The sequence below is a fragment of the Manis javanica genome, chromosome 6 (assembly GCF_040802235.1).
Source record: "Manis javanica isolate MJ-LG chromosome 6, MJ_LKY, whole genome shotgun sequence".
In the NCBI taxonomy this organism is placed as follows: Eukaryota; Metazoa; Chordata; class Mammalia; order Pholidota; family Manidae; genus Manis; species Manis javanica.
In genome coordinates this window covers 58,743,238-58,770,169 of record NC_133161.1, presented here as the reverse complement: position 1 = coordinate 58,770,169, position 26,932 = coordinate 58,743,238, and the positions used below count along the sequence as shown (strand labels likewise).

Sequence of the window (26,932 nt, the reverse complement as noted above, 5' to 3'; positions counted from 1 at the left end):
TTTTCCCCCAACCCCCGCGGCATGGTTCTATTTATTGAAAAATATTACACTTCTATACCTCCCAAAATGGACTAAATGTGTATGCCTCAGATTTCCCAGGTTACAATCCTGTAACATAGAAAAAGAGTTAGAAAACTTGCCACCAGTGAATTGGTGCGAGAGACAGCCGGGCTTTCTGATACTGACACTTGCTTGACAGGCGACAGTGTCGGCTGGGGGCAGAGTCGTTTACACAAGGAGAGCAAGCCGCGCATAGTGAGCTACGGCAACAGTCAAGTCCTGCCCGGGGAGGTGCCCCATCAGGAGGGTGTCGGAGCTCACCTATCCTGTCAAGGACTCCAAATGTGCCACCAGCAATGTCGCTCCGCTATTTTCATTATCTCAGGTGTCTAGAGGGTGGGGACCACGTCTTTGAAATTGTTAATGGGATCAATGGGGACAGCAAACTGTGCCAGCCATCTGGTTTGAATTAGGAAAAAGTATTGATGAATCTTTGAGAAGTGTCCCAAAGGCAGAACTTTACCCCTTCGCCCAGGGCTTCAGACTATCTCCCTTTTCTTTTAAGTCAAACTGCCATTAATAGTGGCCTCTCAATAAACCTTTACATCCGTGTGAAAGTTCGAATTGTTTTCCATTGCTTAGAGGTGGGATGAGGTGGGGGTGATCAGGAATTCTGAGATTTGTAAGCGCTGCTTTCTTTAACGGAAATTGAGCCCTATTTTGAGGGAAATTAGTTTTGCAGACTTCGTTAAAAAAAAAAAAGCTAAAAGTTTTGTTCACCAGCTGCTCAGCTTTTCAGTCTGGGTCTGAGCTGGAACCTGCTACAAGCGTTTGACGGTAAGACTTTTCTTTGCCGATATGTATTGGAAATCTAATATTGTTTTAGACTTGGAAAGGGGGTGTTCTTCAGGTTGCACGTTTCTAAAGAGTTTTAAGCATTCGGCAGGATGGCGTCCAGGGCTTAGATCTTAAGAATGTTTCTTCCTGCCACTCCCGCTGCCCTTGGCTCTTACGGATAAAAAAAAGAGTGGGTATATTCTTCTAATATCGCTGGAATATTTTTTGAATTTTCATTGTGTTTATGGTTTCAATATGTGCTCTAATATTAAAAGTTGAAGTACAAAGAGCAACACTAAACTTTTCAAACTTGGGTAGCTCCTGCAGGGATTCTGGGTGAAAGTATTGAAGTCTTTATCCAGAGAACAGTTTAGGCAACCAACTCCCTAAACAAGCAACCAGAAATATTTACATAACATAATACTATCCACTAAAAGCATTTTGGAAAATGTCAGACAAGACTAAAGATAGAGCTGATCTGCACACATCAATAAAAAACATCCATAAACGCCCTTTTGGTTTGCATTGCATTAAAAGGAGTAAATACATTGAGAAATGAATGGATTTGCATTTAACTAGTATGTTGCAGGTAACTGGCAACTAGCAAACAACACAAACTTTTCATCTCCAGGTACTGCTCCTTCTCCCATACCTGCCCAAGAACGGAGCTGGCTTTTTTCTCACTCACTGTGTCAGATGTTAAAAATACGTCCAGAAATTTCTGTGCAACCTGCTTTAGTGAGTCAGCCTCTGGAACTGTGGGTCTAGAAGTCTGAGAAAGAAAAATTAGAAATGGTTAGAAAGGGAAGGACTCTGTTTGAAAGGCACACAATTAAAACAAAACTACCAGGAAAGTTCTTTTTAATTGAAGACCCAAAACGTATAATATTAGTAATAATGATGACATCAAATAGAAAGTATAATAAAAATGTTATTTGGAAGAGGGAAAAAAGTGTGATTCAAGGAAGGAAGAAGTAACAAGGAGGTCTTGATGAATTCCAGAAGTAAATGTCATTTTTAAATTTTCTCTGGACTTTCAAATATATATCAATTATTCCTCGAAGCTATTTATAAAATTTTCATTTCTTAGAATATTTGGAATAAGACAAAATATTGATTTTTATTTTTTAGACCATAGAAAAAAATTTTAAACGTCTTAAGAATAGCAAAAATCCCTTGCATTACCTGGAATGGTTCTTTCAGAGTCCACATCTATGAAATCCAATACTGAAAAATGCCTTGCATTTTGTGGCTGACTATATCATGAAAATGTTAAAAATATAAAATTTATTATAGAATTTCCATAGCATTCATTTTAAACTATATAGAGTTCAGTATTTATCCTGTATTTACAATATACTTGAATTTTCCTGAAAAATGTTCTATTAATATCAATATTTCATGCAAGGTTTTGAGATCAAGCAGCACATTATAACAAGAGTTAAATACATGAAAAATGTAAGCTGTTAATCTTTTTTAAAAAACAAATTATTTTAAATATGTTAGGCTCTTTAAATTTGATAAATGTGTTTATTATTCCTTCGGCTTAGTGAAATAATATTCAATGGTAAAGGCAGAAATATTTATAATTAAGACTATTTTATTTTGAGAATAGGTCTTAAATTAAGGAATCTAAGGAATTTGTGTTTAAATTTTAAGAACAATTATGATTCTTGTAAGAGCTGCCATTCCTCAGTATGTCTGTGACATGAAGTATGATAGGAATAAAAATATTTAAAATTAAATATAATGTTTAGCTATACATATTACAAAGCTTTACTCTGCATTTTAACTGCTAGATAAATTTGCCTTGGTAACATACAGTCACGATAAATGAATTTAAGTACAGAAAATTAAATTGAAACTGAAAATTGTCTCTGAAAGTTTTGTTGAGGATAGAAATATTATTTCTGCTATATTTTTTCCAATAAATAACAGTTATGTCCTTTGGTTGGTTCTTTTGTAATGAAGAATCTTGAAAATATATTAAAATATGCTCAATATGTAATGGTAATTTATGAGATTCATGATCCATTCCATTTTTAAAAATTAAGAAAATGTCTGTCCAGGAATTATGCATTATGGAATTTAAGGAACAATTTGGCTTTGCCTATGGTTATGTAGTGATTCTATACACTTCTGATTTTTAAAATGTTAACTATTTTTTACATGCACTAAGTGGTGCCTTCACAGTAAAATTTGTTATGTTTCTGCTGAATACTTGAACATTACTTCTGAAAAGCGAAAGAACTTCCAGGACACTGTGTTCTTCTAATGAAAATTTCTATCTCTTCTTACATTTAGATTTATGAATTTTTTCAGAAATTGGTGGTTTTCTTCAATTCAATATAAATACCATATAGTAAAAATTTTCAGAAAACTAGCATGAAATAGATTATGACTGATAAAATTTGTAAGATTTAATTAAAACTCAGAACATATGTGATCTTCCATAATTCCAATTGTTTTCCACAAGCATTTTATAAAATTCTAATTATCTTTTTTGAAAATGTGGGGAGTGTTAAAATTGCTATGACTGAATATTGACATCTCTCAAATATCTATTTTAAAAACAGAATTGTCCAACAAAGTTTCATTATAATGATGCACAGGGGGAATAATTACATTTGATTCCTACATTTTCACTTGCATTCACCCTGTATGCTATTTTTATTGATAAATGTATGCATTTCAAATTTCTATAGTTGAAAACTGCCTCCTTTACATATCTAACTATAAGATGTACAGGCACACACATGCAAGACATTTCTACAATTAAATGGTATATATTATGACATATATTCTATACCATCAAACTCATAAGCATTAAATTTCTATCCACAACTTAAGGTAAATAAATCATTCATTTCTCCCATGCCATAAAAAGCAGTGACATACTTTTAAGTGGACTGAATTTAGAAAAAGCTCATAAATCTCAGAGAACAAAAATTCAGTCAAAACTAAAGATGTGGATTCTAGGTAAAGCCCTAGTCTTCTGTTTTAAGCTTTCCAACTTGAAGAGTTTAACATGACTAATGTAATTTTGGCACTATGGTGGGTTGTTCTTATGTGTTTTCATTTTTCATGCTTGATCAATTTGTAGCATGTTTTATTATTAAAAGTGGTTCTCTCATTTTGAGCTCAGGTTTATGATTTGCATCACTAAAGAACACTGTATTTTAGCTGTGTTGGTATAGCTCCCCAAAAATATTTAATTGGATATTCAAATTTTAAATGATTCAGATGCAGTAAAGACATACCAGCTGCTTTTGATGGCAACATTTTTGCTTATAAGAATAAAGGGAAAATGTTGTATATTTGTCTACCAAGCAAAAGGGACAATTAAGGCCAAATAATACATGATTAATCTTATAACAAAACATTTTTTAAGAGTCTAGTATTAGTACTTTGATTTTGCTCAGATTTATAAAAGGTTTTGAGAAGTGACATGGAATATTTTTCTACAAGGCCATATGAAAATAGATCAAAACAAGAATGAAAACAATTAAAGGGAAAAATCTGGTTATGTCCATTTGATATAAGAAACTAGAAAGATAGCAAGAAGACAAAATAAGACAAGGGAAAGCCAGAAGAAGAAGGTATTTAGCAGGTGAAAACACAGAGAAGCAAGATAAGCTTAAATATATAGAAAAAAATTCTATATTTGATGATACAAATATGTAATTCATAAGCCACACACACTTATAATGGTGAAATAAATCCCCACTGTCTATTTTAATTTAATTGGAATTGTAAAAACATAAGTAAATCTGAAAAGTTTATGCTTAAACATATATATGGCATATACATTTTTGATAAAAGAAATAATACTGTTCTTCTGAGCAATAGTTTCAAGTAATCACACATGCATAATGTGAGACTTATGTAAAGATGTGGTCAGTGCCTGGACATGAGCAAGCTACTGAATGTCTGAAGTTCTGAATAATCACTGTCTTCTCATCTTACAAATCTGTAACCTGAAACTCACTGTAGTCTATTGTTTTCCTAAATTTTAGTTATTTTGAAAGGATGATTTCTAATAAGTTGAGGTAATAGTATATGGGGTGGGATTAAGCTGGTTTTCAACAGTTTTCAGCAGCTGACTGCATCATAGAGCACTTCAAAGTATAAGGAATTTTGGTAGAATCAAACTCTAACAGGACTCAGAAGGAATATTAGCTCTGAGCCCAAGGGCCCAGGATAAGGCAGTTACTCATACCACCAGCTAACAGTTGTCATTTTTACCAACAAGGAGTCTAGTGATTAGAGTAAAGCTTTCTCTATACTACATAGTAAGAGTGTATAAATAATGGTTGTAGATGAACCCTTTCAGCACAGAGTGGCTACAGAAGATTCTTTCTCCCTACTTGGCATATTCATTTTGCACGACCCTTGACTTATAAGCTCAGAGTTGCAGGAACCACCTTCGTCTAATTCCATGTTTCTAATAACTAATGTTTGAGGCATAAATAACTAATGGACAGGAAAACAAAGTCATGATTGAAAAAGTCAAAACAATCTAGAAATACTTCATGTATTACATAGCAAAACTTATTATATAAGCAATATAACAACAATTATTACTGATCTTGACAGTGGGCTACACAAGCAATAGGGAAAGATGACAGTCCTTCCCTCTAATCTAGAGCATCAGTAGTGACTGGAAGCAGCATTTCTGCAAATTTATTGAAGATGATTATGTTTGCTGGTTACATTGAAGTTAATGTTTCTATGAAGATATACTCAGAGTCAATTTAAATAAATTTGACCCAGAATCAAATAACACCTTCACTTTTTGCAAATAACTTTAAGAATATTTCCCTGATATAGTAAATAGAGAAATGAAAATACAACAGTTATGACCTTCCAGGATAATTTTTACATTTTTTTCTCCTAACAGTTGTCATCTGTGGATTAGTAGTATCTGTCAATTGCTAATGAGATGCTTGGATTCCTCCTAGTCTTATTTTTAGTCAAATCTTATATCCTATATTGTGCAGTTAATAATGTGATTCAATCAGGGTGAAATGTGAGCCCTTTGTCAGATTTTCCAAAAGTTCATAGCCTGCCAAGGCAAGCGGCATCACTTAGAATTATACTTCCAGGTCCAAAGATAAATGCATAATGATAAACTTCTGCAAAAGTCTCCACTCTTCCATGTGTGGTGACAAAGCAGAATAAGTACAGTCAAAAAAGATGTAAAGAAGCACACAGAAGCTTATAAACGTTACACACTCTAAATCTAAGTTTTTATTTTTTTATTTTTACAGTTTTATTAAGGTATAATTGATACACAAAAATACTACCTGTATTTAATGTATACAACTTGATATATTTGGACATTTGCATGCACCCATGATACCATGACCACAATCAAGATAATAAACATATCCATATCTCCATAAACTCTCCTTGTGTCCTTTGCTTTAAAAATAATTTTTTTTTAGATATTTATTTTTTATTGAAGGGTAGTTGACATACAGTATTACATTAGTTTCAGGTGTACAACACAATGATTCGACACTTATATACATGATAATTCTAGCTACCAGCTATCACCATACACAGTTGTTACAATATTTTGACTATATTCCTTATGCTATACATTACATCCCGGTTACTTATTTATTTTACAATTGGAAGTCTATACTTTTTTTTTTTGAGAGGGCATCTCTCATATTTATTGATCAAATGGTTGTTAACAACAATAAAATTCTGTATAGGGGAGTCAATGCTCAATGAACAATCTAAATCTAAGTTTTTGATGTCAGCATTTTTGAATTAGCTATTGGTGTTCCACTTTCTATTATAATACTAAGATTTGCCAATCCATGTGTAGTTCTGTTATGTAGACATCATTTTTCTTAAATAGTTAGGTATTAAATCATTACCATCTGGCATTTATGACCAAATATGACATAGTCATGGCTTAACAACAACAACAAAAAAGTGGGTTAGGTTCCTTGCACTGTACTAGAAATTCAGTAGTCAAATATTGCTAAGTCCCAACTTTAGGTTAATAAGTTCCATGTCAGTATATTTCTAAACAGAATCACTGCCAACTCAGAAGTAGAAACCCATCCTTGCTTGACAAGCCCCTCCTTCTTTACCCTTCCCCCACATAGGCAATCAATCCTTGTCACAATTATACCTGTTTAATATACATTATCTCCATCTTCTCTATCACCAGTGCCAATGCCATTAGTTTATTTGGGGTCCTCACCCTTCTCATATGGATTACAGAAAATACAGAAAACTCTGCATGGTACCCTACTTGCCTAGAGTGCTGCTCTTATCTCCAGAAGCAGGAGGGAGAATTGTTTTGAATCTTAGTTCTGTCACTTTTTAACTCTGCAAGTGCATTCATTTGTTAACTCAAAAGAATGCTATAATGAATACATTTTTGACAATGTTGTGAGTATGCTTACGTGATGCCAAGCACAAGCTCAATAAATGTGGAATAAATTTAAGTTACATCTAGAGCTGCACTGTCCAATACAGCCTCATGCAACTATTGAGCATTTGAAATACAGCTAGTCCAAATTAAGATGTGCTTGTAGGATTAAAATATACATCAGATTTAAAATTATATTGATGCCATGTTAAAATGGTAACTATTGGATACATTGGACTAAGTACAATATTAAAATTAATTTTATTTATTTTTCCTTTTTTAAAAATGTGGCTACTAGAACAGTTAAAAATATTACGTATGTGGCTTGCATTACATTTCTGTTGGACAGTGCTGCTCTAGAGGATGTCATTTCACTTCTCTTTTATCCCCCCTCCCTTGCAAATAGGTACCAAATTACACTTAAATCTGTCAAAATGATGTAGGACCTGAAATATCTCTGTAAGCTGATCTCCTTGACCCCATGATTAGGAGCTTCACAATGTGGTACCACACCTGGAAACCTCCAGAACAAGATCTGAAGGAAAGACAGGAAACTCCTGTAGTGGCAAAACATCTATTTGAAGACAATCAGTTCTTCCTCGTGCATCAAAACATCATCATTAATTAATTATTGATGTGCTTGAAAGAGTTCATTTAGTAATAGCCTTTGCAGAGAAAGGAGAGCCAGGTGTATTACTCATGGTGGACTGCACAATGCTGTCACGAGTTAACCTCTATATTGTATTGCCCTAGCAAAGTTTAGTTCTTATTCCTGAAAATTATGATTTAAGATGGTTGGCTCTCCAGGTAGGAAAAGATCTTTTGAACTAGTCATCTCAACATGTTTCTCCAAAATACCACAGCAAGGGAAAAGAGAGGTGGAGGGTCACATACATGTTCTTACATACTTTTAATGCAGAAGTGATACATGTCATCTCGTGTAGGCCAGAACAAAGCCCAACATATATGCAGGAGGATTGGAAAATAGTCTGAAGCTTAAAGCTCTGTGGTGAGCAGTAAATGTTCTGCCATACCAGGCTTTGGCAAGCTTCACATTTGCTCTTAACGGGCCTCCTCCAACCCACAAAGGGATAAACTCCTTGAGTCTTCCTAGTGTCTTAAGTTGGTGTTTTCTAGCACGGTGCCTGGCACAGAGTAAGCACTCAGTAACTACACTTAGCATAGCCCCTAGGTCTGCAAGTTTCACTTCATCATCAGACTTCAGTGCCCATGTAGCTGCTATATCACATCAGGAAAACCTATGTGCAATACAACTGTAAAGAAAGCTTAAATGATAAGATGCTCAGTCCAGCTTGTGTTGTGTTATGCATTTCTTCCTTTGGTTTTTGGAGTTGAGGGAGTTAAACATACTTCAACAGAATTGAGAGTAGAAGTTAATTCAGTTGTTATTATCCCACTAAGCATCTGTTGTTAAATAAGTGCTCATTACCTTTGAACTAAAGGCTAGATCCAGTAAAACCTAAAATAAAGGGTGCCAAATTCTACTATAGAGCAGTTCTTTCCCCATTTTCACCAGAATCACAACAATAGTTGTATCTGAGAGTAGTCTAAACTCTTAGGGGAATTTGCCTTCTAGTGTCTGTAGTCATGTTGTGACACCAATCTTTACCTGTACATTAGATTCATGCTCTGTCAGACAGTGTATTTTATGTTTAATCAATATTGTTCATGCTGGAAAGATGCACAGCAGAGACTCAGAAAATGGCTCCTTGAGTTGTGCCTTGTCTTTGTCACTTACTAGCTTTGTGGCAAGGTTAAATTTTTGTGTCCAGCTTTCCTCATCTCTAAATAAAACATTTATTTCTGTAGTTTCACTTGACAAATGAATAAACTACCCAGTCAACTGCAATGCAGTAAATGTGTCTATAAATAATAGCTATTATTATGATAATTATCATTATCATCAGTTCAGAAGAAATTGTACTATCTAAAAAAGAGCCCTTGTAAGAAAATTTAGGAGTATTTACTTATTTCTACCCATTTATTCCACTTTTTCCCCAATTAACACTCATATCTTGAGACACCTGGTCTAGGATAAAATTCCATAGGTGTTTGTAAGTAATGAGTAAAATATGTGCTAATGATAAATGTAATTTAAGTATTTCAACATTTTATATATGATGATCATACATTTAGATTGTACATACTTCACCAGACTTTTCTATTTGTTTCAAAATACAATTTTTAAAAAATCTCTCAGCATATAAAACTTACATTGGGGTAAATAAAAAAAGCTCATCATTATGTACAAAAGGACTATTAAATTCTATAGAAGAAGCTGTATCACTGCGTAACTATAGTACTTCAGAATGTATCTATAGTGGAATTTGGCACCCTTTATTTTAGGTTTTACTGGATCTAGCCTTTAGTTCAAAGGTAATGAGCACTTATTTAACAACAGATGCTTAGTGGGATAATAACAACTGAATTAACTTCTACTCTCAATTCTGTTGAAATATGTTTAACTCCCTCAACTCCAAACAATTACACATAACACTAACAGTGAAACAAAATACACTTGAACCAACATCAAAGAATTTAAGATATAACATCTATGTACATAACTTATGTTTGATTCATATACTAAATATACATAAATTATGCTAAAAGTAAACTAATTGTTACAAAGATAATATCCAGACACTTCGATGTCATCTATACCTGAATAATCTGATAGTTATATTAGATAAATATAAATGCTATCTTATACTTACTAAAATGTGTATTATTTTCTAATTGAATCTCCTCTTAGTTCCAGACAGGTTCTGTGGTGATTTACAGTAAAATCTGATATAACAAGATAGTTTAACAACATAACAATATGAAAGCCTTCCAGAGCAAGAGTTTCAAAATTGAGTTATCAGAGGAACCCTTTTTTCCAAAATATATTCATAATAGAACCCAACTATGTAAAGTGGGAAGTGAGAAGCTAAGCAACTATGATGAGTTCAGGTGACGGGGACCTGGTTCCACTTGCTTTAGTGTTTTCCCTTCTACCTCATCTACAAAGAAAAAAGGATATGGGGACAGCCTGAAAACCACCAATCTCCCTAATATACACAATTCACCCAGTAAAATGGTCCCTTGAAATGCAATTATTTTTTGGTCCATTAATTTATTTGATAAGCACACTTCTGGAGCAAATATTTGAGCCATAGTTTTTCCTTTATTTCTGTCTTTAAGTCTCTAGTTATTGATTCCTTAAGATTTTTGAATGGTTAGATTGTCAAAACCTATCATGTAGAAATAATTTTGGTAGAGGAAACTTTAACATAATAACCCTGTATGTATTAAGAGTCAAAATGAGAAAAAAGTAACTATATAAGAAACATCTCCATAAGGCCTGAGCAGCACGTTACTTAATAGAACCTAACAAAGGTCTAATCCCTATAGAATTCGGTGCCAGAACAGATTACCTAATAGGAAAAGGAGAAAGAAAACACATTGTTAAATTATCAAAGAAGAAATATATATTATCAAGAAATAAAAAATAATGTAAGCTTACTTAAAATGAAAATGCAAGTTAAAGAAGATAGCATTTTCCATATACCAAACTAACAAAGTTTAATGAATAGGTTATGGTGACAAGGATTTAGGAAAATAACAAATCTCATACACTACTGGTAAAAGTGTAATTAAAAGACATTGCCAAAACAAAGTTAACAGTAAGTAAAATGTTAACTTTTTATTCAATAATTCCAGAAAAATTAATACATTCAAAAGATATAATTAGATATATGAAAAAGTGTGTGTATATTCAAGTCTGTGAAGTGATATTTATTGTATTGAAAATACATATCAAATGAGAGAGATTAAATGCTTTGTGGTCAACCATTAAAAAAAATAACACAACTATTTAAAAATTTATGTTCTAACATAGTAAGAATATAGGAAACCGGTTATGATATAATGCTAAGAAAAAACGGTTATAAACACATGGAAAAGATGATCCAAAAGCAGTCATCTCATGTACCTTTTGTTATGTACATATTATGTATTTGTTATATATATTATAGCTATACATTATTACAAAAGATATACTCAAAATGACAACAGCTTAATTAATGTTTATCCCTGGTTGATAAGATTAGTACATATTTGTATTATTTATTCTTATATTTAAAAGTTGTTTTATAATTTTGTATAATGAATGTAAATCATTTTGTAATAAAGAAAATGACATTATTGTTTCTATAAATTAAAAGGTTTCCTATGAAGAAGAAAAGCCTTTGTGGTTTGAATGAACTTTTTACATGTTAAATAGTTCTATTATGCATAAGAGACACAATCATGACACAATTACTAATGGACTAGAAGCTTGTGTCAAATGCATTGATTATCTTTGCTACATATTTGCCTTAGAAATTACTGTTCCTTTTTCTAAATAACATCCATTACTCTAAAACTCTATTATTGTGCTATCTCCAATTTGGAACTAATCTGAACCAACTCAAAGGTTTAAGATTCAATTGTCTGCCTATGCAGTATGGTGAAGCATATAGAGTGTATTATATCTAATACTCAAGAGTTTACACTGGTTGCTTGGTAGTATCTGGAATATAAATCAAGGTGTTGTCTTGGACAAATTCAGTCCTTAATGGTTTGAGTTACAATACATTTCAATCAGATTCCTTTCCAATGTGTGAAAGTAGAGACTGAGTAAGGGATTTCCCCCCCCTCTCCAGATGGCAAGGATTAATCTTTGGTGGTAGTGGTGGGAGGAGGCCGTCAGAAAAGAAGTTGTTCTCATATTAAGGCATGACAAGGAAAAGTTCAGAGAATCACCAGATACATTCTATTGTCTATTGTTTTACACTGCTACAGTGTAAAAGCAGAAGTCTATAGAATTTAGTGTATTGAGATTTCCACACACAATACAGAACTCTAACTGTTACCTTTTCTCCCAATTGGTATCATTTTGGGAAATACATTAACAGCACAAAAATAGTACATTCACATTTATAACGCATAACCAAGGAAGTTTTCCATACTCTATACTGACTATATAAGACAAGGAAACTCAGTTGAGCATTCATTTACAGTAAAAAAACATCCTCTCTCTCATTCCCTCTCCCTTCCATCCTACCAACTCACATATGACTCAGATACTGTTACTGATATTTTTAATATCTAAATACCCTTGGCATCATCAGAATTAAACAAGGGTGAGAATTCACCAAAATGTAAAACTAAAAAAAAATCTTAGAGCTGGAAGAGAGTTTAGAGCTCATCTAGTTCAATTCTCTTTACGTAAAGGATGGAAAGTCTGTTGAAGACTTATGAATGACCCATAAAGTCCTAAGTTAAATTAGTAGTAATTTCGCTGTGACAAATTTAAATCCCAGATAGCAATAAACCTGACACTACATTTCAAAGCACTATTAATGTTTGCTATTGTTTCATTATTATCCATTTTAAACTTTCCTTAAGGATCTGAAGAAGTCTCTCACTTTTAATTATGTATTTTATTTAGCTGGCAAGGGGAAAAATATGAATATAAATAATATTCATAAATGTAGGAATTCACAAAATATAGATGAATGTCCCTTAAAAGTGACAATTCTGTATTTTCCAAAGTTCTTTATTGAAGTACAACATAAATAAAGAAAAGTGGGCATCGATCTATTTTGATGAGGGAATTGTTCTAAGAATTTTTAAAGATAAAAGATCGAATACAGTTCTTTGGCCTCAAATGTACAGATGGAAACATAAGAAATTTACCAGTTGGATCGTTCATTATTCATCGTAACTTTCCCTCCAAACCCTCCAGAGCTGCACCTGCCAGGTCACAACTGGCAGTTAAAGCAACATAAAACTCCTCTCTGGTGCTTGCCTTTGCTGAGGACTTAAATGCTAACGATGGTCCCCAAAAAACTGTGATATCACTCAATTGTCACAGTAGCGAGGCTCATATACAAAGGTACATATATAAAACCACATGAGCTATATGATGTGTATCTAAAAGAAATTTTATCTGAGAATAATGAAAGTATAATTATTGAAGCACTTGGAACATTTCACTTAAGTACTATTGGTACAAATGTCCAATTGCAGTTCCTGCATACACATTTTATGTTTAAAATGCTATTAATTTTTATTATGTATGATGTCCAGTGGGAGAAAATATTTTCCAGGAAAATTTGTTCTATACTTGGTTCAATCACAGTTATTTTGACAGTTAATAATTTGACCCAGAATGTCTAAGTGGTCTCAGTTAATACCTATTTACATCTTGAAAGAACTAATCTGAAGATGGAGGAAAATGGACTGCCCTGATTCATATCAAAATGTATGTGGAAAATATTAATAATTCTTTGTTCCCTTAAATTTTTAACAAACCGTTGTTTTATTTTGTATAACTAAGGTTAATTAAAAGTCACTGTCCATAAAAGTCCCCTTGCCAAATATATATTACTGAGACATTATTGTGATTTCCACTTAAGGAAAGGGAACAGCAAATATTTTCTACTGGCTATAAATCATTATATTATCTTGAGTCCTATCATTTACAAAAGCATCAATATTCTTACATTTTAAAAGAACATTTTAATTCCTGTCAAAATAAACCATATGAGTAAACATATTCTCATAAAATAATAATCCTACATGCTTTGCAGAGTTTGGTCCACGAAAGCTAGTGGATACACATTTTTTATTTTAAAATGAACATAAAACTGAAAAATCAGTGGTAAAAACTGCAGTTAAAAGAAGATGAAGTCCCAGATCACACAGGCACAAAAACGTGTGGTAGATGAAGAAAAAGACATCATTTTATATTTTCTTCCTATTCAATGTCAGTACTGTACCTCTCTTTTTATCTTGACTTATTTTATTTCCATTAAAAATGTTATTATATTGGAAACACTGCAGCTGTGGTAATAGGAGTTTATTATATATATATATATATATGATATATACACACACACATACACACACACATATATATGTGTGCCTACCGGACACCATGATGGGAATATGTGGCTCTAAAATAGGCCATGTATTTCACTTTTCATAGGTCAGATATGGCTTGGGTCCAAAGATGAGTGCAATAAATTTACAGTATAAAATTTGTCATCAGCTTAGCATTTCCAAAGGAAGTGGAAAGAATGTGAATATGTAACTACTTGTTTATTTTTTAAAATTAACCTTGTTATGTTGCTGTTTGATAGTAAGTCTTCATGGAAAACTTGAACATGTGTAACATTTAAGTACACGTTCTACACAGGCTATACAGACTCAGACAAACCAAGGACTGAACTTCTTGAATTGAATTTTAAATCAACGACCTTGGAAAAATAACAATCTCTTTGAGCCTCAGTTTCCTTCGTATAAATAGAACAATTGCAGTTAGGACTAAGGTAGATATATGAAAGACTGGTACTTGTACAGTATTTGTACTTCACTAGTCAATCACTAAATTTTAGTTCTCCTTTACTTACTTCTATATTATCTTAGCAAAAGTTACATTTAGTCATCAAAATAATAGCAATTAAAATGGTAATTCTTACCTGATGTGTAACATATATACTCATATGCATTAACTTAGAATATTCACAGATACAGCTAAGTACTTAACTTAAAAATCTAATTTTTCAAGCCTTTTCTTAAAAGTGTGTATGTGTGTATATGTATGTATCTGCACACACAAGATTTTTAGGGTCTTCCTTATTAAGAATAACTTTTCTCTATTTCATGCATGTTCAGTATGAACATTCATAGCATGAGCAACATTCATATTTGGCTGAGGTAATGCTAGCATTTTTAGAAGCACGTTTGTTACAAATGTCTTAAATTGTCGTTTTCTTAACACCACAAATTTTGACGGTTATAAAATCTGCATGCGCCATAGAAGAAATTACACTTTAAATCAAAATATGTTAATACTGAACAAGAATTGTTAATCAAAACAAAATAAAAGCCATTTCCTATGTTTATGAAGTAGCAGTGGTTTACCTGAGAGATGATGTACATACAATGCATATAAATCCTAACATTATGTGCAGTGTAAATGAAAACCATGAAGTTAATTTTGTTATTTTATAATAAATATCTTTAATAAAGAAGATAATTTATTTCAAGGTATACTTGTTGATACTTTAAAAGACATTTTTTTTTTTACTATAGAATCAAGTGGCAAACAAGACTGAAAGCCAGGAGCAGAGAAAAAAAAATGTATGGATGGGTGATAAATAGTTTAAGTGGAGTAGAGCTATTGTGGAAGATAATATCTGAGAGGGATGTGGTTAACAGAACAGGGAAGGCTTCATCAGAGTAGCAGGGGATGCAGAAGGCAGAAGGAAAGGAGGAAATGGATACAGTGTTTTTAAAAGATTTGTGTATGAGCCAAAAGAAAAATAATGCAGTTACCTAAAGGAAAGGCAAAGATAGTAGAAGAGTTTTGTTTGTTTGTTCCTGAGAAGGAAGCAACTTTTAAGAAATTCAAGTTAAAGGGGAGAAACTGATTATGTTACCCTCACTTAGTGCATGTCAGTCGTGATTGAGTGGATAATTGAGAACTAGTTGGAAAGGGCAAAAATTATGGAAATAAGAATATTTTTGGAAGGTAAGGTGACTATAAGTGATGAGTTTATTTTAAATGAGAGAGAATTATGCTACCTGTAAAATAATTAAAAGTCATATCTTTTCTATACATTGGGATGGGATTATGGAGTTTTGATAAATTATCACTTTGATATTAAAGGATATTATTAAAGATAATAAGAATTTACAAACACTAATGAGAAAAATATTGCTTGGAGGGCTTGGTTTCCCTTTTCCATGTACGTTTTTCTTTTCAAACTTACCATTTAAGGTTGTTGAATTTGATATATAATATTCTCCTTATTAATCTGTAATGAATTTTCTATAGTAAATAATAATAAATAACAAACACAATCAGTAAATTTTATAATACATAGTAGTATAATTAAATATGGACATCAAGATTCTAACCATGAAGAATTTAGTGAAGAAAGTCAATTAAGCTCTCTCATTAAGACCTCAAGAAATTTTTAAATAAGTAATTTTTAGACACATATCAGAAGAAGATACTTTGTACTTCCGGGCATGAATTTTAAAAAGACTTGCTCCTTCATACATATTTATAGCTTGCTTTTTGGTCAACCTTAAATGACACTTCATCTTCCTATGAATGAATTGATCAAGAATTGACCACTACATTCCATCCAGCAACTCTCATGTTTGTTTAAATATAAGGTAGCACGTTTTCACAATATTATCATACAGGAAACAGGAAGTCACATTTTGAATCTTTTAATCCTTGTAGAGTCTCATATGGGTCACTCTCTCAATTACTTTACTTTGAACTACAAACCACTATTTGGAAAGATATTAATCTGAAAGAGCTTCAATCAATAATAATTTTAAAGGCTTATAGAATTCATAATTGAGTGTTAAACAGAGAAAAAAGGATGGAAATAAATTTAACACAGATTTAATTTCTTTTCCCTAGGAAATGACTTCAGAAGTACAAGTGTTAGCTATCTAGTTTAAGCTGATGTAAAGAAGTTTTTTAAGGATTATTTAAAAATAGGGAATGACTGAGATCAAACATATACTTCTATGAAAATAAAATAATGTGTTAATATTTTACAAACCAGTACACAAGAACTGAGATAAAATTTTGTGTGAAGGAATTATGTAGTTTTAAAAACCTTTGTGTCTCAAATAGAAGGTAAGGATTATATACTCTTGAAAACTGTCTCAGAAGACTCAAAACGTGATTCCAGTATGCATGAACGCACTGAAGTTGAAGTGTGCATTGAATGTAAATGTATTAATGTAAATGTATTCCAAGGGCTGCCAAAACAAAATTACCACCAACTGAGTAGTTTAAATAAAATTAGTTTATTATCTCACAGTTTTGGAGACTCTCCAAATTCAAGGTGTTGGCAAGGCCATGCTCCCTGCCTTCTGGTAGCTGCTAGCAACCCTTGGCGTTCTTTGGCTACAGCTGCATCTTTCCTGTCTCTGTCTGTTACCTGGCCTTGATTTGTATGTGTCTCTCTTTTTTTTTTTTAAGGACATCAGTCATATTGGATTTAGAGTCCACTCTAACCTAGTATGATCTCATCTTAACTGTTAATATTTGAAAGTACCCCATTTCCAAATAAGGGCACATTCTGAGGTTCCAGGTGGATCTGAATTTTGGAGGGACACTATTCAACCCAATATAGTGAATGAAAGTATTGCATAGAAATAGAGTGAAAACAAGCAACATTTCTAAATCAAATATTTTATAGTGTGTAATTTAAGTATGTTTTTTAACATGGAGGCTAGACATAGGGATTTTTTTTTTAACTTCTTAGGGGACTCTAATCATAAGTCAAATTTGAGACTCTTGCTCTAGCATATCATTTGTCATATTTAATTATTAATACATTTTAGTCTTTCTCCTCTACTAGGCTCTGAGTTTTTTAGGTTGGGACTGTTTTTTACCTTTATAACCTAAGCACATGAAAGAGTGCCTGATACAAACAAAGCCAGTGATCAAATTTAGTTGATGAAAAAAGGCTGAATTTCAAAGGATGGTTATTTCAACTCAATTTAACAGCTATTAATTGCTGACAGCATGCTGGGCTCTACAGCAAGTGATGGTGTACAAAGGCAAATAATACAGTGTCAGCCTTTAAGGGAATCATTCAGCGAGGTGCTCAGAAATAACCACACTGCTATCAGTATATGATGCTCCTCCTGATGTTCATATTGAGCATCAGGTCATTAATTCTTTTTTCTTTAATTGAAGCATAACCGATAAACAATCTTATATCAGTTTCAAGTATACAACATGGTGGTTCAACAGTTACCCATATTATTAAATCCTCACCCCAACTAGTCCAGCTACTATCTGTTAACATAGGCAGATGTTACAGAATCACTGACTATATTCTCCACGCTGTACTACCATCTCTGGGACCAACCTGTATCATGACTGAGAATCTTTGTGCACCTTTATCCCCTCAACCTTCCCACCCACCCACCCAATCCTTCCCCCATGGTCAGTCACTTCTCAGTGTGAGTCTACTGCTATTTTGTTCATTCTGTTTTGCCTTGTATTTACATTCTACAAATAAGTGACATCATTTTGTACTTGTCTTTCTCCATCTGCTTATTTTTCTGAGCATAACACCCTCCTGATCCATCCATGTTGCCACAAATAGCAGGATTTCTTTTTTTATGAATGAATAATATTCCACTGTACCGCTTCTTCTTTATCCCTTCATCTATTGATGGACATTTAGGTTGCTTTCATATCATGGCTATTGTAAATAATGCAGCAATAAACATAGGGGTGCATCAGTCTTTTCGAATCAGGGATTTTGTTTTCTTTGAGTAAATATCCTATAAGTGAAATTACTGGGTTGAAGGGTATTTCTATTTTTAGTTTTTTGAGGAACCGCCATACTGCTTTCCACAATGGTTGAACTAATTTACATTCCCACCAGCAATGTAGGAGGGTTCCCTTTTCTCCACATCCTCACCAACACTTTTTATTTCTGGTCTTTTGAATAGCGGCCATTCTGACTGGTGTGACGCAGTATCTCTTTGTGGCTTTGATTTGCAGTTCTCTGATGATTAGTGTTGTGGAGCATCTTATCATGTGCCTTTTGCAGGCCACTGCATCTTAAACTATTCTTCCCAAAAGTCCAGCACTCTCAGTGGAATAGAGCATATCATTCTTTCCTTACATGATTATCATAAGTAAATGCACGCATAATTTTTAATTTTTTTAAAAATAGGGTCTTGCAAGTATATATTTATGAATATATACTCTAACTATAAACAGTCCCCCCTTTTTCCCTCAAATATTTAATATATAAAAGTGCTTCTGTTTTTATGCAAACTCCAAAATAAGAATGCTAAAAAATACCAGTAAGTTTTACTTTGGTTCAGTATCCCAGGAAAGGCAGGTGTTCCCTAAATATAAAAATAAAATTAAAAGCAGTCTAACTTTAGAAAGTCCCTCTGAGCCACCAACTTAAACTTTTTAATGGTTTTACAATCTTCTCAAGCTGTAAATGGAAAAAAGTGGCTTGACATTGAACACATACCAAGTCAGTAGCATAACTATTTTATAATGACTGATTGGCCACTGAAAAAAAAAACTTTAAAATTCAATCCATGTGATGGAAATACCACTTAGAAAAAGGCCATTCATACTGCAGTGCTGCAGGAAAACTGTGGTTATAACAGTTCCCATTTCATTCAGTATTCTTAAAGAATTACAAATGGAATGGTTCCTAGAATACTGCATGTTAAGTATTATTAACATAAATTTTACCACTATAAAATTCACCATTAGTAAAAAGAAAAAAAATTACTTATTCATCCTATAGGTTAAAAAATTTTATACGCAAATGAAGAATCTCAGGATAATTTATGGGAACCCTTTGGGAATGCACATTCCTAATTCCACTAGGACATTCACACATTAATTTATCTGAAATACATTGAACACTTAACTCTTAGTTTCACTTGTTGGAAGGGGTTTGCCTAGTCATCTGTCCTACTTCCATTTATATTAATCATGGATTTTGAAATCTATCTGAGAAGTCTATGACTGGATATTAGTGATTATAGGTTTGGAGAATTACAGATTACCTGAAACCAAATTAGTTACTTCAAAGGATTTATATAACCCTCTCCCTGCCCTACAAAAAAGAAAAAAGAAAAAAATAAACCAAATGGTAAATTTTTAATGTTCAAAACCTGTCATGGAAAAGTGTTATGAAAGCTGAATGGACTTCAATCACATTTAGAATTATTTATCTCACATATCTCAATATGACATCATTTTGAATCCTGCAAACTTTTAACTTTTGAATTTTGCTAATTTCAGCTAAATGTCAGTGGCCTAATTTTGATAAATCCAAACTCACTGATTTTCTTTTATGACTATTTTCCTGCCTACATTTTCATTATTAATTATCCATGTCCAAACAAAAAGGGTAAGGATAAGGGAAGAAAGCATCACAAGTCAGAATTTGCCATCTTGGTCATCAACTCTGAAAATTGATTTTGTAGAAGGTATAAGTTCGTGGTTAAAATGAGAGTTTCAGATGATCCAAGATCTCTTTTATCCCTTTTCTCCATCACTGCCCCAAACCAAGAATGAGTCTTACCATATAATTTTTTTTAATTCACCCCATTCTCATCTACAAAATGAAATTAAGATTTATAATCTACTTAAGGATGATACATATTTATTATACTCTCCTTAAAGGAAACATAATACTAAGATTTTGTTTTGTTTTCAAGTATATTTTATTTTTTAGGTTTACAGAAAAATTTAGCAGGAAGTACAGAGTTCTCATCTAACCCCTGCCTCCACACACACAGCCTCACCAACTATCAACATCTCCCACGAGAGTGGTACATTTTTATAGCTGATGAACCTACACCGATAGATCATTATCACCCGAAGTCCATAGTTTATCTTGGGGTTCACACTTGGGGTTCTACATTCTATGGACTTTGACAAATATATGAAGAACATGTATCCACCATTACAGTATCATACAGAACAGTTCCACTGCCCTAAAAGTCCTCTGTGCTCTGTCTGTTCATCCCTCCTTCTCCACTACCCCTGGCAACCACTAGTTGTTTTACTGTCTCAATAGTTTTGCCTTTTCTGGAATGTCATATGGCTGGAATTACATGGTATGTAACCTTTTCAGTTTGGCTTTTTTCACTTAGTAACATGCATTTAAGGTTCCTCCTTGTCTTTTCATGGCTTGATGACTGTATTTATTTTTAGCACTGAATAATAATCCATTGTCTGGGTGGGTATACCACCATCTATCCATTCACCTACTGAAGGACATCCTGATTGCTTCCAAGTTTGGGTAATTATAAGTAAAGCTGCTGTAAACATCTGTATGCAGGTTTTTGTATGGATCTACATTTTCAACTTATTTCAGTAAATACCAAGAAGTGTGACTGCTGGCTTATACAGGAAGACTATGTTTAGCTTTGTAAGAAACAGCTGTACTTCCACACTGGCTGAACCATATTGCAATGAAAGAGTTTCTGTTGCTTCACATTCTTGCCAAGATTTGATGTTGGTAGTGTTTTGGACTTTTTCCATTCTAACAGGCATGTAGTGGTTTCTCACTGTTGTTTTAATTTTCAGTTCCCTAATGATACATGATGTGGAGTATCTTTTCATATGCTTATTTGCCATCTGTATATCCTCTTTGGTGAGGTGACTGCTCAGGTCTTTGGCCCAGTTTTTAACTGGTGGGTTTATCTCCTTATTGTTGAATTTTAATAGTTCTTTATATATTTTGGGCAACAGTCCTTTTGTCTTTTGCAAATTAGATCTATCTTTTGCAAATACTTTATCCCAGTCTGTGGCTTGTCTGGTCATTCTCTTAACATTGTCGTTCACACAGAGGAAGTTTTTTATTTGAATGAGGTCCAGCTTATCAAGTCTTTCATGGATTGTGCCTTTGGCGTTTAGATATTCTCCTGTGTTATCTCCCAGGAGTTTCATACTTTTGTGTTTTATATTTAATGATCTCTAAAACATTTTGAGTTAATTTTTGTGAAGAATGTTAAGGTCTGCATCTAGATTCATTTTTTTGCATGTGAATGATATGTTCAGTTGTAGTAAGGTTTTAATGTTTATGACATCTTGTGATAAAAACTTTGAAAATTTCACTACATTTATTTGAAAAATACTTTGCAAAGTTAACCTTACGAGTAGCCATCAAGGTCAAATAATCAAGGATTACAACCACATTATTTATGAAAAGAATGCCCTTTCTAAAGGCACTGGACAAATATATAAGACTTTTATGGAAATGAAAAGAAACACTGAAGACATTTCCCTATTTTAAATGATACCTTACTTGAGAAATAGTGAAGAGTGATTTCACTATTAATTTGGGTAGTGTTAGTACTTATCAGACAAATTCACATCTAAACCTAAAAAACAACAACAAAAAATATGCTATCTACAAATAATGGCATAGCCATTGCTTTATGGAAATGATGACAGAAAGGAAAAGCAAGGAAGATAATTATCTAGCAGGTTCATTCAAACTCCAGTTTTAACCACTGATATATCAATCACTGTACACTTCATGCATTACTACTAAAAAATATTCTAAGCCAAGGGCTTTCTTTACTTTAGAGGGTTACTATCCATCCTTTAAATGTGAAAAATGCACATTTACCATAAAAAGATATGTGGTATGAAGGACTTTTAAGGGTCATTGTCTGATATTGTGATACATTAAATGTCTTTTTCCCAACAGGCAAGTAAAATCTTTTCCATTATGCATTCTTAGAATGAAAAGTTGAAAGTTGTGGTGAGCATGTGTGGGTATGTAATGTGCCTATGTGCATACACATGCTCTTGTTTCACGTGTAAAAAAGGTAGAGAATTTTTTCCAGGACTCAGAGAGCTGCATACCTAGAGTATGCACAAGAGGATGGTGTCAAAAATGGTGAAATACTCAGAAGGGAGGGGAACAGAAATACTGACAAAAAATATATATATGTGATGTAGAAAAAAGAATTAAGTATCTGTGCAGAGAAGTTAAATTAAATTTCCTGGATATAGCTTTATGTACACATCATTTCAATAACTTATCCTTTTTGGGGGCACTAAAGAACATATTTTGTTTTTTCCATTCTAGGTATATTATTAAAATAAGCAGATTTCCCTTTTCTCTTTCCTTTCAATCTCTGATCCATTTTCCAGTCCCCCACTGATTCCATGTCCACATGCTCTGTTTTTGACCAAATAGTACACAGATTTATTCCTACAGAAGGAATCTCTGTTAAAATCGTAGAGTGTCTGCTCAAATAATACCCAAAAGTTAACTGTGTGTTTTCCACTCATCAGAAATAACTCACAGCAAATGAATCCACAAAACACTCAGTGGAATATTATAACCCTCTTAGGGGAGCCATTGTACTATGAGAGAAATTTGAGGCAGCAAATGAACCTTTATTTCTCACACACACACACACACACACACACACACACAAATGCTGTGTGAAAATGCACATTTACCATAAAAAGATATGTGGTATAAACTATGGTAAGGATAACTCAAAACTACTGATCTGTGAAAAATTTCTATTGAAGTCAATTAATGTTATCTTAATATTCCTTCCCCTTACTTTGTGTTACGGTGATGATGTACTAAAAATGGTTTTCATTTATTATTGTTGTAACACAATGGATTGGACTGTGATAACTCTAAAACAAAAATGGACTGATGTTACTTCTTGTATATAAATCACAATGGATTGAAAAGTTGGTAATAAGGGCACATTCCCTAACTGCATTCCAGAATTTATTTCAGGGGAGGGGAAAAAAATGTCTCACCCTTTCAGTGCATACAAGGATTCTGTATTTCTGTATTTCTGAGATTAATTGTAAGAATTCATTTGACAAATTTTTTTACTAATGCCACTTTGGAATCTGGTGACAGGGCTAGGGCTGAAGTATGGAAAAGTGAAGATGGAAATAAAATTTTTTCAGAAATAAAACTCAAATTTGTCACAGGGGAAAAATCACTAACTTTTCAAGTAAGAATGTTTGACTATGGGTTATATTATGGTTCTGCTAATACGCAGATTCATCGTTTCATGCTGACAAGTTGTATTACAATTTTTAGAAGCTCACACACTTTTGAAACTTTCTACAAACATGTTGGGAGAGGATCTGATCTTAAAGAAAGGTCATTTTGTAAGGAAAGCAGTGAACAATTAAAAGTAGAGGCACATTCTCAATTTATATAAATCCAATTTAAATGTCCCTTAAATGTAAACATCACTAAGAGTTAACAGTCTTCCTTCCAGCCTAGGAATTTGGAAAATCTTTTCCTGTTTCAAAATGACATTCCAGGGGATTTCCACACCTTTTACCAGATTACACTCGATTGTTTTCTAGCTCATTACCTCAAAATCTGATGTTTCCTAGAATACCTACACTCTTACACATAAATACACACACATACACTAACTACAACATCTACACTGTGTTCCTTTTAGCCCTAGTCAGGTTTCTTACTTCACCTAAATTCTGGGCTGGTCACATTTCTCACCTCATCTAATTTCTGGGCTGGCCTCATTTCCTCATCTTAAATCTAGGCAAGGGCAAGATTTACCACGTAAGGACTAAGAGTGACAAAGGCATGAAGAAAGTGAGAAGAGCACATCCTTGCCTCTTACTGCTCCCACCCGTCCTCCTGAGAATACGGATCGCATGCTGGCATTCTTCCTTCAGAATTGATGTGCCAAGCAATCTAAGGGAGTAGTCAGAGTTGATGCCTGTTAGAGAGCCAGGACCCTCCAGAGAATCCTCACCTCAACTTTCTGCACCTTTTATAATTATTCCAGTGTGCTTGTAGTCTCTCTCCTCTGAATGGTTAAGACAAATTAGAAAAAAAGGGAAAAATCAGGAGGAGATAAAAATGGAACCCTCTTTACAAAGCCTTGTCTTTTCCTTTGTTTGTAGGTATGAAGATCTTTTTACAAACATCAGTGGGATTCTATGTTCTCCTTCAAGGACAGGAAAGAAGAAGAGCAGCTGTCAACTTGATTCTGCTCATGGAAAGAGACAGAGAATAAAGATGCCTGGTGGGAACAGGTGAGCCGGCAGAGCATAATCATGTAGCCAAAATCTCAGAGAAACAGAAAGTCGGCAACAGAAGTTCCTGGACAAAGTATGTTCCTGACAGAGCCTTCCTTCTAACCTGCATTTCTACTTCCCCAACCCCTGGTCCCAGACTGGGTGACACCAATAGGAGCTTAGAGCTCATGAAATGTCAAATACTGCAACCAGATAGGGTCCTCCTTTTTCAGAGTCCAGACTGGGGTGTGACTGTGGCATCTGAGTAAAGGATTTTGAGTGAATTTTACTGTTTAATATTTTTTTTGCAATATTAGCACAGACTTATTCCTTATGTACAATACATAGGCTAAAGAGAACACTGTAGGTGAGGTTAGAAATATAACCACCACTGACAACATTAATTTTATTAATTTGCTCAACAACTACTTGTTAAAGCACTGTAAGGGTGTATTCATTCTCAGGTAAAGGAGAATAAAAGGACCATAGTTTTCTTAAATTGGCAATTATCTGAATACAGGTAGGATTAAAATGTATACATTGAAGTTATTCCTTTTCAGTGTAGAGGCTTAATGTTCTCTTCTAGAAAATGTCAAAGAATAAACTTCAATTATTTTAATCACTGTTGATTTAATATGACTTCTCCAATTAGATGTACTTGGCTAAAGTTTTCTTATCTTTAAAATATAGATAACTTATACTTTAATTATTTATATAAATGGAAGATCCTTGACTGTGTCTGCCCCTTCTATTTATATATAGTTACATATATGTCACTCTCTATATGTAGAAAAAACATATATAGATATAAAACTATTTACCTATATTTATATCTTATATCTAATATATGTCTTCTTATATCTTATATCTAGAGATATCTGTCTGTCCAAAGAGAAACTGAGGACCTTTCATTTGTCTTAATAATTAAGACTTACATTTATGTAACATTTATATTTGTAATAAAGATGTATGTGTACACACCTACTGCATCAAAGTGGAATATCAACTGGGAGAGTACTATATATTTTTGCCATAAAAATAAATAGAAAATGACATGACCTAAAAAGGCATTTTTTCCTATGCAATTTTCATAAGATATATTTTAAATTCATAAGATGTCTTCTCAATTTGTAAGATGCAAGTCTGTATTTAAAAAATACACTATACCAAAAAATTTACTTCCCAGTCCAGCCTCAGGTATGGAGAAATGTAAAGAGACATTGTATGCTAACCATATAAATTGAACTTTCACTTCTATAATAGCTAGCACATGATATTTAAATTTTTGTATATTATCACAGAAAGAGATTATAATATTTAATTCAACTGTTATTTTATATTAATATTTAATTTTTGACAGTGCATATTGAAGGGCCCCATCAGTAAGATGGTGAACTTTCGGCTTCTCTTCTGGGTCCTCGGTTCCCGACGGCACCACCTAAAGACCAATCACCTCTCTTCCCCCTCAAATTACCAGCACCTAGCCAATAGCCACCAGCCCCGTAGAAGTAACACCACAATCACCCCATGCCCCTTCCTATATAACCCAGTACCTTTCCCTAATAAAGCAGAATTCTCCGGTGAATTGCTGCTGTGTGTTGCTCCTTCCTTTCATTGGTGCCGAAACCCGGGAGACAGGACACCCCAACTAGGCCCCGTCTTCCCCCCAACACCAAGAGCAGATTGCCCTTGTCCTCTTTTGCCAGTGCTGGCTCATCACACTCACCACTCCTCTCTGGCCTTTAGGTAAGTTTTCCCCTGGGGTGGGCCACTCTTCCCCGAGCTATCGCACTGCCATTGACCATGATTGTCCCGCAAGGCCCTGACGCTCGGGGACGAGGAGGGAACTCTCCCCGCCTCAGGCCTTCACGGCTGCGGCGGACCCTCAGGTCCCCCCTCCAACAGCCATAAATGAGGTGACTCCTTTGCGGATGAGAACGCTCCCCTTCCCCCCCCCTCCTCCTTCCATTTCATCCACCGAAAATTCCTAGTACTAGGTACCTCGTGACTCTGGCACTCTGCCTTCTTAGAGAAGTCTGGGTGACGACCCACACTTCCTAAGAAATTCC

At 33.7% G+C, this 26,932-nt stretch overlaps 1 long non-coding RNA gene across 1 annotated transcript; it reads left to right on the top strand.

Annotated features, from left to right (window-relative positions):
• The first annotated feature begins 766 nt into the window (after window positions 1–766).
• On the top strand, window positions 767–26,428 carry LOC140849902 (uncharacterized). Its single transcript, XR_012132267.1, has 3 exons — window positions 767–837; window positions 24,750–24,881; window positions 26,224–26,428. It is a non-coding gene; the product is annotated as an uncharacterized lncRNA (long non-coding RNA).
• The last annotated feature ends 504 nt before the right edge of the window (window positions 26,429–26,932 follow it).